The following is a 6,810-nucleotide window of genomic DNA, read 5'->3' on the forward strand; positions in this document are numbered from 1 at the left end:
CCATTCACACTCACATTCACACCTATGGGCAATTTAGAGTCATCAATCAACATATCCCCATCCTGCATGTCTTTGGACTGTGGCCGGAGAACCCGGAGACAACCCACGCTAATACGGGGAGAACATGCAAACTCCACACAGAAGGAACCCAAACCCGACCTGGGAATCGAAGCCGGGACCCCCTTGCTGTGAGGCAACAGTGCTACCCACTACACCACCATGCAGCCCCCTATCATGTTCAGTTTTATTTAAATACAGATGAAAACTGAGCAAAAAAATGTTACCTCTGCATGGACATGAACAACTAATTCTAAGACTAAGACATGAACAGTTACTACAATATGAACATTTTAGCTGGTTTTGGAATGCCATGATCATATTTCATTCTATGCAAGTAAGATGGCAATACAATTTAATAGAATTGGGTGCAAAACTACATTTTATAACTTTTGGATAGAGGATATAGGTGTACTATTGTCTGCCTGTAACAAACATGCTGCATTATGTAACAAGGTTTATCGTTTAAAAAACTAAGTTAAAATCTATCTGAACATTGTGAAAGATGTTGTAGCACTTTCAAAAAACATCCAATATGTGTTCTAAAAAAGCACATCCTTTCCAACTATTCAAATATGACTTTTTGTGTATTATGTCTATGAGACTGTGTCCTGAATGGCCAGAGAAACGTAGCAATGTCCAGCGTGACGCGTTGTGCTGCTTTGAGATTAACTTTTGTCAGACGCCCTGTTTCTATTCATTACTCTCGCTCACGCACAATGGATGTGGAACAACAACTGTTTATGAGGCTTTTTCTATACGATACCAACTAATTTCATAACAATAAATTAAGGTGGTAGCTGGCTGCAGGGAGATGGCCTGAAAGTTTCCAGATTGCTGTTATATCTCAATATGTGTGTTTTCTGATTAAAAAGTGCAAACTTTGGACGACAGCAAGTACTACTCATCAATCTTTTATGTGGTTACCTCTCCAGTCTGATCTTGTGTTCAATGCTGATAGGTATATGGTTTGTTTACATGACGTTTGCTGTTAGGATAGTCACTCTCTCCGTGGCCAAGTTCTCTGCCATCTTTACGGCTGTTCAATTATTCCTCTCTTAGCTTGACCTAACCTAACATTTCAGTTTGAAATAATGAAAGTGATGTGTAATTTCTGTCAAGCAGTCCATTCAATGCACATGAGGCAGACAGCCGTGGTAGTGCTTCTCCCCACCTCTTTATTGGTAAATGTAAAATCTGTCACCTCATAAATTCACCCAACCTTCAACCTGAAAAGAAATCCAATCAAACAGAATAACACCTGTGTTGGTGTCCAGAGGCTTTACATTTTAAATTAAATTAAATTTAGATTTAATATACATTTTAGATTTAAATCTAATTTTGGCAAATTTGGTGTCTAGGATAACAGTTTCATGAACAAGCCAACATATGTGCAAATGCAATATCTATTAGCAACCACAGGGGGTCAGTGGAACATGTTCTTTATAAACTATATAACTCTGCTGGTATATGACTGTGAGAATATGATGGTGAATCAGTCAGTACCAAAAAATAGACTGGACCTTTTGTGTTTGCTGGGACGTGGGTTGATAACAATGCCATAGTGATAAATGTGTCTGCCTGTGTTATGGTCCTGTGGCTAAATATAGGATAAGATATTTTTAGATTAAAATAGTCAAAACAAGTATAGGCAAGTTCAGCTAATCCCCTGATAGAGATTTCGAGGAACATTGTCAGAAACTAAACCTTTGATCCTTGACTGTCTCTCCTGAACAGTACTGGAACATCTTATCAACTAGTTCCTGAAGATACAAGAAGATACAAGTCAGTCAGATGTGGCTGTTTTTTTCAGGGTGTCACAATACAAAGTGCATGTGGAATTAGGTTTCCGCATACAGTCTATGTACACAATTATTTTCCTTGTTGTGATATTGCTTAAGTTACACGCAGACAGCATGCCAGCTCTTATGTAATGTTATGCAATAAATTAAAACCTAAGCTTGCCACAACATGCATGATGGATTCTGGAAGCTCAACACTGAAGGCTAGGGAACCTGTTATTGGTTTATTACCATGCAATTTCTAAAGCCTTCTGTTTGCCAACAGACAGACAGACAGACACACACACACACACACACAGCAGATGAGTAGAATTACTGATTAACTGACGGAAGCAACAACATGTTTACCAGGCTCTACTCCACCTGCCAACCCTGATCTTGTGGAGCCGTACTACCAGATTCTCTAAAACAAGGAAATTGCTTTCCTGAGGCTGGGTTTTTTGCTAGTCAAATGATAGAGCGCAAGCTTAAAGTCTTCACACTTCTGGCAGCAAGCCAACAGTAGCTCTATCACTCACGAACGACATGTTTAATTTTCCCATGGTTTCAATAGCTTTATTACTCAAAGATTCAAAGACAAGTCGTCACACTTGGCAAGTATACTTTGGACACAAGACTGCTCAGATACACACTCCTTTAATAGATAAATAATGATTTTAGCACCTTGATGAACTCATTCACGCTTGTAACAACTGGACAAACAACAGGACATGAGAACTTCCTGTCTTAACACAGTCCAATCTCACCAGTCTTGGAAAAATCCAGTTCAGCAAATTCAAAGTGCAGGTGAGTCACACAGGGAACAGCATTTAATATTTGCTCCGTTTTAAGCACTGCCCTGATTGGGATAGACCTCTTGACATTACAATTCTGATGTGGTTGTGTAATGGCCTGTAGGCCCTTGAAATGATGACACTGCCATATTTCACACATGTCATTAGAAGGAAAAGCACATGTGTAGGTAGTACAGTAAGCACATAATACTGGTTGAATTCCACTTACCTGTCCGAGGGACCTGGGATTGAACATGCCGGCACACTGAAAGGCCTTGGCACCTGAATGAAGTGCATGGAAAGGAGACATCATTAATATTAACTTCAGCTGTTCATTTCTTGTCGTGTAAATTCAAAAAGTCTGCTGTGACATACTTCTATTGGGCAAATGTGACCGTTATACAGCTCAAGCGTTATCATTCACCATTATGCATGACTGGATATCAACAAGCAAAATTCTGAGGAAAGACACATCTGAGAGACATTTTGATGTTCCAATCTAGAAATGTAATATTAAAACATTGGACCTCATCCAAGAACACTTTCATATTCTTATCTTAACTTTCTCTTCGTATGGTGGGCTGGTACGACTACACATAACTGTGTAAACGAAAACCATCGGAAATGCACCATTGAGCCTCTCGACTTGTGTCCTTGAACCATAGATATGGTAATATATATATTTCCTCTATAGCTTCAAAACTGCTTCAAAGTAATCCATCAATCAGTCTGCAACTTCAATTCTGCTTTTAGCTGGAGAAGGTTGTGTTATGTCCTGCCTGCCTATCCTGTTGCACTCGGAAATACGTCATGGTACCGCAGTTAGATACTAAGAGAAGATGGTAGATGATTTCTTACAAAGAAATTCTGAGGGAAGTGTTTTTTTTTTACAATACTAATCTGATAGAGATAATACTGGGTGGCCCATAAAGTTGGAATAATTTGCAAATGTCTCATCTTTTATAGCCCCAAACAAATGTTATGCATGAATTAATGCATTTAAATAGTAATAAACAGAGGTTTGTGTCTGAAAACAAAATATTCCAACTTTATGGGCATCAATGTAATATAGGCCTATATTAATTTACTTTTAGTAATGTCTTTATTATAAGAATTAGTTCATAAAAATTAGAATCCTGAGCCAAACTCTAGAACAGTTAGTGGACGCTATTTACCAACCGCCATAAAACACCAGAAAGAAGAACTGTATTTTATTTTTTTATTACGAACGCAACGTTAAGTTAATGGACCAACTCACATGTCGACATAGATTCACTGCCAACACACCATACACATGATAATACAGTCAGTTTCCGACTTGAGTGACAATTAACGCTGATTCGAAACCGTAGATACGACATGACTGACGTTGGTAGCATGGAATATTCGAGAAGGTTAGCTAGCAAACAAAAAGTTCGCTAGCTAACCTCGCTAGCATGACAATACACAAGTGCTTTATTTGTTAGCATGGCGTGAGTTGACTCACTAAAACACACAACGTTCAGCTGTTATCGGCGCAAGTACTGCAGCTGTAGCTCCTGATATCAACTTCAAGGTTGAAGTAACGTACTTTAATTACTTTACTTACCAGCAGGACCGGTGTTGTTTCGAATACGGTTTACCGTCTATATAAACAGCGGGTCCTGGAGATTAAACACCATGTAAACGGAGATGCTAGCGAGTGAATACCCGCTAAAGCTAAATGCTTCATTCCACAATTAATATATATACTGAGTATTACAGCCCCACTTGCTGGCAATGAGGTTACTTTTCCTATTGTGTAGCTTTCAGGAGTCATTATCGTTTTCCTTTGAAAGTCTTAAAATGCCGGCTAAAAAGTAAAGTTGAATTGCTAAAATAAAATCACATTTTTGCACTATTTAGTGTTATCAGTATTTATCACATCACTTTTTTATTGTATGTCTCTCATGTTTCATGTCAACTGTAAATAATGATGCATTAATTGACACCTCATCAAAAAGTTTGTAATTCTTTGTTTCACAATGAACATGAGTTTAAACTAATCCAAACTAATCCCCATTTATATTAATGAACAGTTATATAAAACAATTTTGAAAAATAAAAAAATGTCATGTTGCACAGGTGTTGTGTGAGACTGCATCTATTTTGGCTAGGGGTACCTAATAAACTGGCAACTGTTTGAATGACAAATATTTAGGCATAGATTATCCCCCATACATTTTGACACATTTCACCATCAACAATTAGATTGATCTTTAAATTTGAGGCGCAAATCCAAGCTTTCATATGGTAAATCGTCAATATATATTTATTATATTTATTCTTAAAGCTTGTTTACATTTATTGATATCAGATTGTACAGCTGGGATCGGCGCCAGCTCCCCTGAATAAAGGATAAGCGGTAGACGATGGATGGACGGATATATCAGGCCGTGATTTGAAAACGACTTATTGGTTTTATCACAATAACCCCAGAAAAGGATTGTTTCAGCACAGATTTTTAATTTCTCTTTTAATTGTGCGACAATTAATTTGGTAATTCACAATTCATTATGCCCATATTTACTCCAGGCCCAATGAGATATTTTGTATGCACTGTAATCACTGTAGGCTACTCAGTGCCGTTGTGACTCTTGTGCAATAGCATGACTTCTTCTGCCTGATTAACTTATCTTGAGTGCACCTATGTTGTAATCCTGATCAATCAGCTGTCACAGGCCTCCCTTACGAAGTGAAGATTAACCAAGAATGTTAAGACACCAGTCTTTTTGATCAGCTAAATTTATTGGACTAATGTACCGTTTTGAAACCGTAATGCAATTGTCTTGGTGGGCATTCAACTAAATAAAATTAATTAAAGGGACAGTGTGTAAAGTTTTAAGTAATTTATTCGCTAAAATCAACATCCATAATTATGTCCTCATAAGTGAATAAAACTGACATTGATCTGATTCATCCTCGTAAGCGAAGAATGTCTTATTTGTATTTACATTTACTATCTTGCTCGAGGAGTAATTGCTTATACATGCTCACACATGTTTGTTTGAAATATCAACCTCATTACCGGAAAGAATACCCGGTGAAGTGGTATTGGACGATGTTGTCATAGCTTCTTGGTACATAACGGCTATCGTAGTTGCAACAAAGTGATGCGCTAGAGAGCTATTCGTTTGAATGCAAAATACAATTTCACCATTAGATGGGAGTAATTCCTACACACTGTATCTTTAAAGTGGCAGTCCATACAATTTTAAGCTATTTAATTGTCTTTTAAGTTACTATCTATCAAAGAGTGAGTTAAAACAATAGTGATATGACCCATTTATGAAAGTGCTTGTACTTGCTGTGTTGCCCAGAAATAGGATCTCCCGGTCTGTGGCAACATTTCCGCTCAAAATTCAAAAGCATGTAGTTTCAGTCAAATTAGAATTAGATTAAGCTGAAGAAGTTACACACATCAGTTTAGTCGTTCTCTCTTTTTCCATTAGTGGCAGAGGAGGTATTCACATTTACTTCAGTAAAAGTACCTTAACCACAAAAAAGTCCATTACAACTAAAGGTTGCATGAACATGATCTGACATGGACTCTTAACAAGGCAGTGTTTGGATCTTTTATACTTTGTGTGGGTTTCTCATGGTGACATTTCTACAACCTTTTGCTCCTGCGTTAGAAAATATAGTTAGAAAATGTTGGCTGCGTATGTAGAGGCAAAATCATGCGGAACCCACATGAATGGCCGCAACGGTGTGATGTCACTTTGGCTGTGCAGACAGTCACGACCCTCGCCGATGCTTAAAAATCAATCACATCTCACTAAGGAACTTGCACACATACATGGAATGCAGCCATTAATGTTATATGTTACGCCTGTGGTTGTAATGTTACAATTAAATATGATGTGTGTGTGCACAATATTTAAAATCTGATTTTCAGCATGGCATGAAAATGTATAAAAAAATATACAACATCATAAAAGAGCCAATGGTACAACTTTAATTCTCTAACATGTGGTGGTAAAAATCTCCAACAAAAGCAGCAGGGGACTCAGCTCCCAATTCTGAGTGAATATGATTCATATTGTTGAGCAGACATGGGGCAAAAGCTTACTTTACTTTCTTTTTAACTCCCTGGTATCCTTTAACGTAAAATCTGAAATAGTCTGTAACAATCTGTAATCTGTAAACAATCACTTGAA

Source organism: Eutrigla gurnardus (assembly GCF_963514095.1).
Source record: "Eutrigla gurnardus genome assembly, chromosome: 16".
In the NCBI taxonomy this organism is placed as follows: Eukaryota; Metazoa; Chordata; class Actinopteri; order Perciformes; family Triglidae; genus Eutrigla; species Eutrigla gurnardus.